The sequence below is a fragment of the Periplaneta americana genome, chromosome 11, assembly GCF_040183065.1.
Source record: "Periplaneta americana isolate PAMFEO1 chromosome 11, P.americana_PAMFEO1_priV1, whole genome shotgun sequence".
Taxonomy (NCBI): domain Eukaryota; kingdom Metazoa; phylum Arthropoda; class Insecta; order Blattodea; family Blattidae; genus Periplaneta; species Periplaneta americana.
Window position 1 is genome coordinate 177,737,692 of NC_091127.1, and position 16,810 is coordinate 177,754,501.

Genomic DNA, 16,810 nt, shown 5'->3' on the forward strand with positions numbered 1-16,810 from the left:
CGACGATTTTTACAATTGGAAGATTTACACAAACAAACCCATATTCCTCTGCATGCGAACGTGAAATTGTTGTTATATATAGGTGAATCCACATGAATTTAACATTTTTTTAAGAAATTAGACAAATCCCACGGAATTTGTAGATTTTATTGATATTTATATAGTTAAAATCTCGCAAAAACGAAATTTTTTGAAGGATTTTTTTTGTGGGGAAAATCGAAACCAGTGATATAATACAGTTCAATTATGTATACTAAACACTCTGTGAAAGAATTAGCACAATCGTTTGGAATATAGAGATTTTATTATCGTTTATAACAAAATCGTGTTTTTACCGCAAGAAACGACGATTTTTACAATTGGACGATTTACTCAAACAAACCCATATTCCTCTGCATGCGAACGTGAAATTGTTGTTATATACAGGTGACTCCACATGAATTTAACATTTTTTTAAGAAATTAGACAAATCCCACGGAATTTGTAGATTATATTGATATTTATATAGTTAAAAAACTCGCAAAAACGAAATTTTTTGAAGGATTTTTTTTTGTGGGGAAAATCGAAACCAGTGACATAATACAGTTCAATCATGTATACTAAACACTCTGTGAAAGAATTAGCACAATCGGTTGGAATATAGAGATTTTATTAGCGTTTATAGCAAAATCGTGTTTTTACCGCAAGAAACGACGATTTTTACAATTTGACGATTTTCACGAACAAACCCATATTCCTCTGCATGCGAACGTGAAATTGTTGTTATATATAGGTGACTCCACATGAATTTAACATTTTTTTAAGAAATTAGACAAATCCCACGGAATTTGTAGATTTTATTGATATTTATATAGTTAAAATCTCGCAAAAACGAAATTTTTTGAAGGATTTTTTTTTGTGGGGAAAATCGAAACCAGTGATATAATACAGTTCAATTATGTATACTAAACACTCTGTGAAAGAATTAGCACAATCGGTTGGAATATAGAGATTTTATTAACGTTTATAACAAAATCGTGTTTTTACCGCAAGAAACGACGATTTTTACAATTGGACGATTTACACAAACAAACCCATATTCCTCTGCATGCGAACGTGAAATTGTTGTTATATATAGGTGACTCCACATGAATTTAACATTTTTTTAAGAAATTAGACAAATCCCCCGGAATTTGTAGATTTTATTGATATTTATATTGTTAAAATCTCGCAAAAACGAAATTTTTTGAAGGATTTTTTTTGTGGGGAAAATCGAAACCAGTGACATAATACAGTTCAATCATGTATACTAAACACTCTGTCAAAGAATTAGCACAATCGGTTGGAATATAGAGATTTTATTAACGTTTATAACAAAATCGTGTTTTTACCGCAAGAAACGACTTTTTTTACAATTGGACGATTTACACAAACAAACCCATATTCCTCTGCATGCGAACGTGAAATTGTTGTTATATACAGGTGACTCCACATGAATTTAACATTTTTTTAAGGAATTAGACAAATCCCAAGGAATTTGTATATTTTATAAATATTTATATAGTTAATAATCTCGCAAAAACGAAATTTTTTGAAGGATTTTTTTTTGTGGGGAAAATCGAAACCAGTGTTATAATACAGTTCAATCATGTATACTAAACACTCTGTCAAAGAATTAGCACAATCGGTTGGAATATAGAGATTTTATTAACGTTTATAGCAAAATCGTGTTTTTACCGCAAGAAACGACGATTTTTACAATTGGACAATTTACACAAACAAACCCATATTCCTCTGCATGCGAACGTGAAATTGTTGTTATATATAGGTGACTCCACATGAATTTAACATTTTTTTAAGAAATTAGACAAATCCCCCGGAATTTGTAGATTTTATTGATATTTATATTGTTAAAATCTCGCAAAAACGAAATTTTTTGAAGGATTTTTTTTGTGGGGAAAATCGAAACCAGTGACATAATACAGTTCAATCATGTATACTAAACACTCTGTCAAAGAATTAGCACAATCGGTTGGAATATAGAGATTTATTTACGTTTATAGCAAAATCGTGTTTTTACCGCAAGAAACAACGATTTTTACAATTTGACCATTTTCACAAACAAACCCATATTCCTCTGCATGCGAACGTGAAATTGTTGTTATATATAGGTGAATCCACATGAATTTAACATTTTTTTAAGAAATTAGACAAATCGCACGGAATTTGTAGATTTTATTGATATTTATATAGATAAAATCTCGCAAAAACGAAATATTTTGAAGGATTTTTTTTTGTGGGGAAAATCGAAACCAGTGACATAATACAGTTCAATCATGTATACTAAACACTCTGTCCAAGAATTAGCACAATCGGTTGGAATATAGAGATTTTATTAATGTTTATAGCAAAATCGTGTTTTTACAAGAAACGACGATTTTTACAATTGGACGATTTACACAAACAAACCCATATTCCTCTGCATGCGAACGTGAAATTGTTGTTATATATAGGTGACTCCACATGAATTTAACATTTTTTTAAGAAATTAGACAAATCCCCCGGAATTTGTAGATTTTATTGATATTTATATAGTTAAAATCTCGCAAAAACGAAATTTTTTGAAGGATTTTTTTTTGTGGGGAAAATCGAAACCAGTGATATAATACAGTTCAATTATGTATACTAAACACTCTGTGAAAGAATTAGCACAATCGGTTGGAATATAGAGATTTTATTAACGTTTATAACAAAATCGTGTTTTTACCGCAAGAAACGACGATTTTTACAATTGGACGATTTACACAAACAAACCCATATTCCTCTGCATGCGAACGTGAAATTGTTGTTATATACAGGTGACTCCACATGAATTTAACATTCTTTTAAGAAATTAGACAAATCCCACGGAATTTGTAGATTTTATTGATATTTATATAGTTAAAATATCGCAAAAACGAAATTTTTTGAAGGATTTTTTTTTGTGGGGAAAATCGAAACCAGTGATATAATACAGTTCAATTATGTATACTAAACACTCTGTGAAAGTATTAGCACAATCGGTTGGAATAGAGAGATTTTATTAACGTTTAAACAAAATCGTGTTTTTACCGCAAGAAACGACGATTTTTACAATTTGACGATTTTCACGAACAAACCCATATTCCTCTGCATGCGAACGTGAAATTGTTGTTATATATAGGTGACTCCACATGAATTTAACATTTTTTTTAAGAAATTAGACAAATCCCCCGGAATTTGTAGATTTTATTGATATTTATATAGTTAAAATCTCGCAAAAACGAAAATTTTTGAAGGATTTTTTTTTGTGGGGAAAATCGAAACCAGTGATATAATACAGTTCAATCATGTATACTAAACACTCTGTCCAAGAATTAGCACAATCGGTTGGAATGTAGAGATTTTATTAATGTTTATAGCAAAATCGTGTTCTTACCGCAAGAAACGACGATTTTTACAATTGGACGATTTACACAAACAAACCCATATTCCTCTGCATGCGAACGTGAAATTGTTGTTATATATAGGTGAATCCACATGAATTTAACATTTTTTTAAGAAATTAGACAAATCCCACGGAATTTGTAGATTTTATTGATATTTATATAGTTAAAATCTCGCAAAAACGAAATTTTTTTAAGGATTTTTTTTGTGGGGAAAATCGAAACCAGTGATACAATACAGTTCAATTATGTATACTAAACACTCTGTGCAAGTATTAGCACAATCGGTTGGAATATAGAGATTTTATTAACGTTTAAACAAAATCGTTTTTTTACCGCAAGAAACGACGATTTTTACAATTGGACGATTTACACAAACAAACCCATATTCCTCTGCATGCGAACGTGAAATTGTTGTTATATGCAGGTGACTCCACATGAATTTAACATTTTTTTAAGAAATTAGACAAATCCCACGGAATTTGTAGATTATATTAATATTTATATAGTTAAAAAACTCTCAAAAACGAAATTTTTTGAAGGATTTTTTTTTGTGGGGAAAATCGAAACCAGTGACATTATACAGTTCAATCATGTATACTAAACACTCTGTGAAAGAATTAGCACAATCGGTTGGAATATAGAGATTTTATTAGCGTTTATAGCAAAATCGTGTTTTTACCGCAAGAAACGACGATTTTTACAATTTGACGATTTTCACGAACAAACCCATATTCCTCTGCATGCGAACGTGAAATTGTTGTTATATATAGGTGACTCCACATGAATTTAACATTTTTTTAAGAAATTAGACAAATCCCCCGGAATTTGTAGATTTTATTGATATTTATATAGTTAAAATCTCGCAAAAACGAAATTTTTTGAAGGATTTTTTTTTGTGGGGAAAATCGAAACCAGTGATATAATACAGTTCAATCATGTATACTAAACACTCTGTCCAAGAATTAGCACAATCGGTTGGAATATAGAGATTTTATTAAAGTTTATAGCAAAATCGTGTTTTTACGCAAGATACGACGATTTTTACAATTGGACGTTTTACACAAAACAAACCCACATTCCTCTGCATGCGAACGTGAAATTGTTGTTATATATAGGTGAATCCACATGAATTTAACATTTTTTTAAGAAATTAGACAAATCCCACGGAATTTGTAGATTTTATTGATATTTATATAGTTAAAATCTCGCAAAAACGAAATTTTTTGAAGGATTTTTTTTTGTGGGGAAAATCGAAACCAGTGATACAATACAGTTCAATTATGTATACTAAACACTCTGTGAAAGTATTAGCACAATCGGTTGGAATAGAGAGATTTTATTAACGTTTAAACAAAATCGTGTTTTTACCGCAAGAAACGACGATTTTTACAATTGGACGATTTACACAAACAAACCCTGATTCCTCCGAATGCGAACGTGAAATTGTTGTTATATATAGGTGAATCCACATGAATATAACATTTTTTTAAGAAATTAGACAAATCCCACGGAATTTGTAGATTTTATTGATATTTATATAGTTAAAAAACTCGCAAAAACGAAATTTTTTGAAGGATTTTTTTTGTGGGGAAAATCGAAACCAGTGACATAATACAGTTCAATCATGTATACTAAACACTCTGTCAAAGAATTAGCACAATCGGTTGGAATATAGAGATTTTATTAACGTTTATAACAAAATCGTGTTTTTACCGCAAGAAACGACTTTTTTTACAATTGGACGATTTACACAAACAAACCCATATTCCTCTGCATGCGAACGTGAAATTGTTGTTATATACAGGTGACTCCACATGAATTTAACATTTTTTTAAGAAATTAGACAAATCCCAAGGAATTTGTATATTTTATAAATATTTATATAGTTAATAATCTCGCAAAAACGAAATTTTTTGAAGGATTTTTTTTTGTGGGGAAAATCGAAACCAGTGTTATAATACAGTTCAATCATGTATACTAAACACTCTGTCAAAGAATTAGCACAATCGGTTGGAATATAGAGATTTTATTAACGTTTATAGCAAAATCGTGTTTTTACCGCAAGAAACGACGATTTTTACAATTGGACGATTTACACAAACAAACCCTGATTCCTCCGCATGCGAACGTGAAATTGTTGTTATATATAGGTGAATCCACATGAATATAACATTTTTTTAAGAAATTAGACAAATCCCACGGAATTTGTAGATTTTATTGATATTTATATAGTTAAAATCTCGCTAAAACGAAATTTTTTGAAGGATTTTTTTTTGTGGGGAAAATCGAAACCTGTGACATAATACAGTTCAATCATGTATACTAAACACTCTGTCCAAGAATTAGCACAATCGGTTGGAATATAGAGATTTTATTAATGTTTATAGCAAAATCGTGTTTTTACCGCAAGAAACGACGATTTTTACAATTGGACGATTTACACAAACAAACCCATATTCCTCTGCATGCGAACGTGAAATTGTTGTTATATATAGGTGAATCCACATGAATTTAACATTTTTTTAAGAAATTAGACAAATCCCATGGAATTTGTAGATTTTATTGATATTTATATAGTTAAAATATCGCAAAAACGAAATTTTTTGAAGGATTTTTTTTTGTTGGGAAAATCGAAACCAGTGATATAATACAGTTCAATTATGTATACTAAACACTCTGTGAAAGTATTAGCACAATCGGTTGCAATAGAGAGATTTTATTAACGTTTAAACAAAATCGTGTTTTTACCGCAAGAAGCGACGATTTTTACAATTGGACGATTTACACAAACAAACCCATATTCCTCTGCATGCGAACGTGAAATTGTTGTTATATACAGGTGACTCCACATGAATTTAACATTTTTTTAAGAAATTAGACAAATCCCACGGAATTTGTAGATTATATTGATATTTATATAGTTAAAAAACTCGCAAAAACGAAATTTTTTGAAGGATTTTTTTTTGTGGGGAAAATCGAAACCAGTGACATAATACAGTTCAATCATGTATACTAAACACTCTGTCAAAGAATTAGCACAATCGGTTGGAATATAGAGATTTTATTAGCGTTTATAGCAAAATCGTGTTTTTACCGCAAGAAACGACGATTTTTACAATTTGACGATTTTCACGAACAAACCCATATTCCTCTGCATGCGAACGTGAAATTGTTGTTATATATAGGTGACTCCACATGAATTTAACATTTTTTTAAGAAATTAGACAAATCCCCCGGAATTTGTAGATTTTATTGATATTTATATAGTTAAAATCTCGCAAAAACGAAATTTTTTGAAGGATTTTTTTTTGTGGGGAAAATCGAACCAGTGATATAATACAGTTCAATCATGTATACTAAACACTCTGTCCAAGAATTAGCACAATCGGTTGGAATATAGAGATTTTATTAATGTTTATAGCAAAATCGTGTTTTTACGCAAGAAACGACGATTTTTACAATTGGACGATTTACACAAACAAACCCATATTCCTCTGCATGCGAACGTGAAATTGTTGTTATATACAGGTGACTCCACATGAATTTAACATTTTTTTAAGAAATTAGACAAATCCCACGGAATTTGTAGATTATATTGATATTTATATAGTTAAAAAACTCTCAAAAACGAAATTTTTTGAAGGATTTTTTTTTGTGGGGAAAATCGAAACCAGTGACATAATACAGTTCAATCATGTATACTAAACACTCTGTGAAAGAATTAGCACAATCGGTTGGAATATAGAGATTTTATTAGCGTTTATAGCAAAATCGTGTTTTTACGCAAGAAACGACGATTTTTACAATTGGACGATTTACCCAAACAAACCCACATTCCTCAGCATGCGAACGTGAAATTGTTGTTATATATAGGTGAATCCACATGAATTTAACATTTTTTTAAGAAATTAGACAAATCCCACGGAATTTGTAGATTTTATTGATATTTATATAGTTAAAATCTCGCAAAAACGAAATTTTTTGAAGGATTTTTTTTTGTGGGGAAAATCGAAACCAGTGATATAATACAGTTCAATTATGTATACTAAACACTCTGTGAAAGAATTAGCACAATCGGTTGGAATATAGAGATTTTATTAACGTTTATAACAAAATCGTGTTTTTACCGCAAGTAACGACGATTTTTACAATTGGACGATTTACACAAACAAACCCATATTCCTCTGCATGCGAACGTGAAATTGTTGTTATATACAGGTGACTCCACATGAATTTAACATTTTTTTAAGAAATTAGACAAATCCCACGGAATTTGTAGATTTTATTGATATTTATATAGTTAAAAAACTCGCAAAAACGAAATTTTTTGAAGGATTTTTTTTGTGGGGAAAATCGAAACCAGTGACATAATACAGTTCAATCATGTATACTAAACACTCTGTGAAAGAATTAGCACAATCGGTTGGAATATAGAGATTTTATTAACGTTTATAACAAAATCGTGTTTTTACCGCAAGAAACGACTTTTTTTACAATTGGACGATTTACACAAACAAACCCATATTCCTCTGCATGCGAACGTGAAATTTTTGTTATATACAGGTGACTCCACATGAATTTAACATTTTTTTAAGAAATTAGACAAATCCCAAGGAATTTGTATATTTTATAAATATTTATATAGTTAATAATCTCGCAAAAACGAAATTTTTTGAAGGATTTTTTTTTTGTTGGGAAAATCGAAACCAGTGATATAATACAGTTCAATCATGTATACTAAACACTCTGTCAAAGAATTAGCACAATCGGTTGGAATATAGAGATTTTATTAACGTTTATAGCAAAAACGTGTTTTTACCGCAAGAAACGACGATTTTTACAATTGGACGATTTACACAAACAAACCCTGATTCCTCCGCATGCGAACGTGAAATTGTTGTTATATATAGGTGAATCCACATGAATATAACATTTTTTTAAGAAATTAGACAAATCCCACGGAATTTGTAGATTATATTGATATTTATATAGTTAAAAAACTCGAAAAAACGAAATTTTTTGAAGGATTTTTTTTTGTGGGGAAAATCGAAACCAATAATATAATACAGTTCAATTATGTATACTAAACACTCTGTGACAGAATTAGCACAATCGGTTGGAATATAGAGATCTTATTAACGTTTATAGCAAAATCGTGTTTTTACCGCAAGAAACAACGATTTTTACAATTTGACCATTTTCACAAACAAACCCATATTCCTCTGCATGCGAACGTGAAATTGTTGTTATATATAGGTGAATCCACATGAATTTAACATTTTTTTAAGAAATTAGACAAATCCCACGGAATTTGTAGATTTTATTGATATTTATATAGTTAAAATCTCGCAAAAACGAAATTTTTTGAAGGATTTTTTTTTGTTTGGAAAATCGAAACCAGTGACATAATAGAGTTCAATCATGTATACTAAACACCCTATCCAAGAATTAGCACAATCGGTTGGAATATAGAGATTTTATTAATGTTTATAGCAAAATCGTGTTTTTACCGCAAGAAACGACGATTTTTACAATTGGAAGATTTACACAAACAAACCCATATTCCTCTGCATGCGAACGTGAAATTGTTGTTATATATAGGTGAATCCACATGAATTTAACATTTTTTTAAGAAATTAGACAAATCCCACGGAATTTGTAGATTTTATTGATATTTATATAGTTAAAATCTCGCAAAAACGAAATTTTTTGAAGGATTTTTTTTGTGGGGAAAATCGAAACCAGTGATATAATACAGTTCAATTATGTATACTAAACACTCTGTGAAAGAATTAGCACAATCGTTTGGAATATAGAGATTTTATTATCGTTTATAACAAAATCGTGTTTTTACCGCAAGAAACGACGATTTTTACAATTGGACGATTTACTCAAACAAACCCATATTCCTCTGCATGCGAACGTGAAATTGTTGTTATATACAGGTGACTCCACATGAATTTAACATTTTTTTAAGAAATTAGACAAATCCCACGGAATTTGTAGATTATATTGATATTTATATAGTTAAAAAACTCGCAAAAACGAAATTTTTTGAAGGATTTTTTTTTGTGGGGAAAATCGAAACCAGTGACATAATACAGTTCAATCATGTATACTAAACACTCTGTGAAAGAATTAGCACAATCGGTTGGAATATAGAGATTTTATTAGCGTTTATAGCAAAATCGTGTTTTTACCGCAAGAAACGACGATTTTTACAATTTGACGATTTTCACGAACAAACCCATATTCCTCTGCATGCGAACGTGAAATTGTTGTTATATATAGGTGACTCCACATGAATTTAACATTTTTTTAAGAAATTAGACAAATCCCACGGAATTTGTAGATTTTATTGATATTTATATAGTTAAAATCTCGCAAAAACGAAATTTTTTGAAGGATTTTTTTTTGTGGGGAAAATCGAAACCAGTGATATAATACAGTTCAATTATGTATACTAAACACTCTGTGAAAGAATTAGCACAATCGGTTGGAATATAGAGATTTTATTAACGTTTATAACAAAATCGTGTTTTTACCGCAAGAAACGACGATTTTTACAATTGGACGATTTACACAAACAAACCCATATTCCTCTGCATGCGAACGTGAAATTGTTGTTATATATAGGTGACTCCACATGAATTTAACATTTTTTTAAGAAATTAGACAAATCCCCCGGAATTTGTAGATTTTATTGATATTTATATTGTTAAAATCTCGCAAAAACGAAATTTTTTGAAGGATTTTTTTTGTGGGGAAAATCGAAACCAGTGACATAATACAGTTCAATCATGTATACTAAACACTCTGTCAAAGAATTAGCACAATCGGTTGGAATATAGAGATTTTATTAACGTTTATAACAAAATCGTGTTTTTACCGCAAGAAACGACTTTTTTTACAATTGGACGATTTACACAAACAAACCCATATTCCTCTGCATGCGAACGTGAAATTGTTGTTATATACAGGTGACTCCACATGAATTTAACATTTTTTTAAGGAATTAGACAAATCCCAAGGAATTTGTATATTTTATAAATATTTATATAGTTAATAATCTCGCAAAAACGAAATTTTTTGAAGGATTTTTTTTTGTGGGGAAAATCGAAACCAGTGTTATAATACAGTTCAATCATGTATACTAAACACTCTGTCAAAGAATTAGCACAATCGGTTGGAATATAGAGATTTTATTAACGTTTATAGCAAAATCGTGTTTTTACCGCAAGAAACGACGATTTTTACAATTGGACAATTTACACAAACAAACCCATATTCCTCTGCATGCGAACGTGAAATTGTTGTTATATATAGGTGACTCCACATGAATTTAACATTTTTTTAAGAAATTAGACAAATCCCCCGGAATTTGTAGATTTTATTGATATTTATATTGTTAAAATCTCGCAAAAACGAAATTTTTTGAAGGATTTTTTTTGTGGGGAAAATCGAAACCAGTGACATAATACAGTTCAATCATGTATACTAAACACTCTGTCAAAGAATTAGCACAATCGGTTGGAATATAGAGATTTATTTACGTTTATAGCAAAATCGTGTTTTTACCGCAAGAAACAACGATTTTTACAATTTGACCATTTTCACAAACAAACCCATATTCCTCTGCATGCGAACGTGAAATTGTTGTTATATATAGGTGAATCCACATGAATTTAACATTTTTTAAAGAAATTAGACAAATCGCACGGAATTTGTAGATTTTATTGATATTTATATAGATAAAATCTCGCAAAAACGAAATATTTTGAAGGATTTTTTTTTGTGGGGAAAATCGAAACCAGTGACATAATACAGTTCAATCATGTATACTAAACACTCTGTCCAAGAATTAGCACAATCGGTTGGAATATAGAGATTTTATTAATGTTTATAGCAAAATCGTGTTTTTACAAGAAACGACGATTTTTACAATTGGACGATTTACACAAACAAACCCATATTCCTCTGCATGCGAACGTGAAATTGTTGTTATATATAGGTGAATCCACATGAATTTAACATTTTTTTAAGAAATTAGACAAATGCCACGGAATTTGTAGATTTTATTGATATTTATATAGTTAAAATCTCGCAAAAACGAAATTTTTTGAAGGATTTTTTTTTGTGGGGAAAATCGAAACCAGTGATATAATACAGTTCAATTATGTATACTAAACACTCTGTGAAAGAATTAGCACAATCGGTTGGAATATAGAGATTTTATTAACGTTTATAACAAAATCGTGTTTTTACCGCAAGAAACGACGATTTTTACAATTGGACGATTTACACAAACAAACCCATATTCCTCTGCATGCGAACGTGAAATTGTTGTTATATACAGGTGACTCCACATGAATTTAACATTCTTTTAAGAAATTAGACAAATCCCACGGAATTTGTAGATTTTATTGATATTTATATAGTTAAAATATCGCAAAAACGAAATTTTTTGAAGGATTTTTTTTTGTGGGGTAAATCGAAACCAGTGATATAATACAGTTCAATTATGTATACTAAACACTCTGTGAAAGTATTAGCACAATCGGTTGGAATAGAGAGATTTTATTAACGTTTAAACAAAATCGTGTTCTTACCGCAAGAAACGACGATTTTTACAATTGGACGATTTACACAAACAAAGCCATATTCCTCTGCATGCGAACGTGAAATTGTTGTTATATACAGGTGACTCCACATGAATTTAACATTTTTTTAAGAAATTAGACAAATCCCACGGAATTTGTAGATTATATTGATATTTATATAGTTAAAAAACTCGCAAAAACGAAATTTTTTGAAGGATTTTTTTTTGTGGGGAAAATCGAACCCAGTGACATAATACAGTTCAATGATGTATACTAAACACTCTGTGAAAGAATTAGCACAATCGGTTGGAATATAGAGATTTTATTAGCGTTTATAGCAAAATCGTGTTTTTACCGCAAGAAACGACGATTTTTACAATTTGACGATTTTCACGAACAAACCCATATTCCTCTGCATGCGAACGTGAAATTGTTGTTATATATAGGTGACTCCACATGAATTTAACATTTTTTTTAAGAAATTAGACAAATCCCCCGGAATTTGTAGATTTTATTGATATTTATATAGTTAAAATCTCGCAAAAACGAAAATTTTTGAAGGATTTTTTTTTGTGGGGAAAATCGAAACCAGTGATATAATACAGTTCAATCATGTATACTAAACACTCTGTCCAAGAATTAGCACAATCGGTTGGAATGTAGAGATTTTATTAATGTTTATAGCAAAATCGTGTTCTTACCGCAAGAAACGACGATTTTTACAATTGGACGATTTACACAAACAAACCCATATTCCTCTGCATGCGAACGTGAAATTGTTGTTATATATAGGTGAATCCACATGAATTTAACATTTTTTTAAGAAATTAGACAAATCCCACGGAATTTGTAGATTTTATTGATATTTATATAGTTAAAATCTCGCAAAAACGAAATTTTTTTAAGGATTTTTTTTGTGGGGAAAATCGAAACCAGTGATACAATACAGTTCAATTATGTATACTAAACACTCTGTGCAAGTATTAGCACAATCGGTTGGAATATAGAGATTTTATTAACGTTTAAACAAAATCGTGTTTTTACCGCAAGAAACGACGATTTTTACAATTGGACGATTTACACAAACAAACCCATATTCCTCTGCATGCGAACGTGAAATTGTTGTTATATGCAGGTGACTCCACATGAATTTAACATTTTTTTAAGAAATTAGACAAATCCCACGGAATTTGTAGATTATATTATTATTTATATAGTTAAAAAACTCTCAAAAACGAAATTTTTTGAAGGATTTTTTTTTGTGGGGAAAATCGAAACCAGTGACATTATACAGTTCAATCATGTATACTAAACACTCTGTGAAAGAATTAGCACAATCGGTTGGAATATAGAGATTTTATTAGCGTTTATAGCAAAATCGTGTTTTTACCGCAAGAAACGACGATTTTTACAATTTGACGATTTTCACGAACAAACCCATATTCCTCTGCATGCGAACGTGAAATTGTTGTTATATATAGGTGACTCCACATGAATTTAACATTTTTTTAAGAAATTAGACAAATCCCCCGGAATTTGTAGATTTTATTGATATTTATATAGTTAAAATCTCGCAAAAACGAAATTTTTTGAAGGATTTTTTTTTGTGGGGAAAATCGAAACCAGTGATATAATACAGTTCAATCATGTATACTAAACACTCTGTCCAAGAATTAGCACAATCGGTTGGAATATAGAGATTTTATTAAAGTTTATAGCAAAATCGTGTTTTTACGCAAGAAACGACGATTTTTACAATTGGACGTTTTACACAAAACAAACCCACATTCCTCTGCATGCGAACGTGAAATTGTTGTTATATATAGGTGAATCCACATGAATTTAACATTTTTTTAAGAAATTAGACAAATCCCACGGAATTTGTAGATTTTATTGATATTTATATAGTTAAAATCTCGCAAAAACGAAATTTTTTGAAGGATTTTTTTTTGTGGGGAAAATCGAAACCAGTGATACAATACAGTTCAATTATGTATACTAAACACTCTGTGAAAGTATTAGCACAATCGGTTGGAATAGAGAGATTTTATTAACGTTTAAACAAAATCGTGTTTTTACCGCAAGAAACGACGATTTTTACAATTGGACGATTTACACAAACAAACCCTGATTCCTCCGAATGCGAACGTGAAATTGTTGTTATATATAGGTGAATCCACATGAATATAACATTTTTTTAAGAAATTAGACAAATCCCACGGAATTTGTAGATTTTATTGATATTTATATAGTTAAAAAACTCGCAAAAACGAAATTTTTTGAAGGATTTTTTTTGTGCGGAAAATCGAAACCAGTGACATAATACAGTTCAATCATGTATACTAAACACTCTGTCAAAGAATTAGCACAATCGGTTGGAATATAGAGATTTTATTAACGTTTATAACAAAATCGTGTTTTTACCGCAAGAAACGACTTTTTTTACAATTGGACGATTTACACAAACAAACCCATATTCCTCTGCATGCGAACGTGAAATTGTTGTTATATACAGGTGACTCCACATGAATTTAACATTTTTTTAAGAAATTAGACAAATCCCAAGGAATTTGTATATTTTATAAATATTTATATAGTTAATAATCTCGCAAAAACGAAATTTTTTGAAGGATTTTTTTTTGTGGGGAAAATCGAAACCAGTGTTATAATACAGTTCAATCATGTATACTAAACACTCTGTCAAAGAATTAGCACAATCGGTTGGAATATAGAGATTTTATTAACGTTTATAGCAAAATCGTGTTTTTACCGCAAGAAACGACGATTTTTACAATTGGACGATTTACACAAACAAACCCTGATTCCTCCGCATGCGAACGTGAAATTGTTGTTATATATAGGTGAATCCACATGAATATAACATTTTTTTAAGAAATTAGACAAATCCCACGGAATTTGTAGATTATATTGATATTTATATAGTTAAAAAACTCGAAAAAACGAAATTTTTTGAAGGATTTTTTTTTGTGGGGAAAATCGAAACCAGTGATATAATACAGTTCAATTATGTATACTAAACACTCTGTGAAAGAATTAGCACAATCGGTTGGAATATAGAGATTTTATTAACGTTTATAGCAAAATCGTGTTTTTACCGCAAGAAACAACGATTTTTACAATTTGACCATTTTCACAAACAAACCCATATTCCTCTGCATGCGAACGTGAAATTGTTGTTATATATATGTGAATCCACATGAATTTAACATTTTTTTAAGAAATTAGACAAATCCCACGGAATTTGTAGATTTTATTGATATTTATATAGTTAAAATCTCGCAAAAACGAAATTTTTTGAAGGATTTTTTTTTGTGGGGAAAATCGAAACCTGTGACATAATACAGTTCAATCATGTATACTAAACACTCTGTCCAAGAATTAGCACAATCGGTTGGAATATAGAGATTTTATTAATGTTTATAGCAAAATCGTGTTTTTACCGCAAGAAACGACGATTTTTACAATTGGACGATTTACACAAACAAACCCATATTCCTCTGCATGCGAACGTGAAATTGTTGTTATATATAGGTGAATCCACATGAATTTAACATTTTTTTAAGAAATTAGACAAATCCCACGGAATTTGTAGATTTTATTGATATTTATATAGTTAAAATATCGCAAAAACGAAATTTTTTGAAGGATTTTTTTTTGTTGGGAAAATCGAAACCAGTGATATAATACAGTTCAATTATGTATACTAAACACTCTGTGAAAGTATTAGCACAATCGGTTGCAATAGAGAGATTTTATTAACGTTTAAACAAAATCGTGTTTTTACCGCAAGAAACGACGATTTTTACAATTGGACGATTTACACAAACAAACCCATATTCCTCTGCATGCGAACGTGAAATTGTTGTTATATACAGGTGACTCCACATGAATTTAACATTTTTTTAAGAAATTAGACAAATCCCACGGAATTTGTAGATTATATTGATATTTATATAGTTAAAAAACTCGCAAAAACGAAATTTTTTGAAGGATTTTTTTTTGTGGGGAAAATCGAAACCAGTGACATAATACAGTTCAATCATGTATACTAAACACTCTGTCAAAGAATTAGCACAATCGGTTGGAATATAGAGATTTTATTAGCGTTTATAGCAAAATCGTGTTTTTACCGCAAGAAACGACGATTTTTACAATTTGACGATTTTCACGAACAAACCCATATTCCTCTGCATGCGAACGTGAAATTGTTGTTATATATAGGTGACTCCACATGAATTTAACATTTTTTTAAGAAATTAGACAAATCCCCCGGAATTTGTAGATTTTATTGATATTTATATAGTTAAAATCTCGCAAAAACGAAATTTTTTGAAGGATTTTTTTTTGTGGGGAAAATCGAACCAGTGATATAATACAGTTCAATCATGTATACTAAACACTCTGTCCAAGAATTAGCACAATCGGTTGGAATATAGAGATTTTATTAATGTTTATAGCAAAATCGTGTTTTTACGCAAGAAACGACGATTTTTACAATTGGACGATTTACACAAACAAACCCACATTCCTCTGCATGCGAACGTGAAATTGTTGTTATATATAGGTGAATCCACATGAATTTAACATTTTTTTAAGAAATTAGACAAATCCCACGGAATTTGTAGATTTTATTGATATTTATATAGTTAAAATCTCGCAAAGACGAAATTTTTTGAAGGATTTTTTTTTGTGGGGAAAATCGAAACCAGTGATATAATACAGTTCAATTATGTATACTAAACA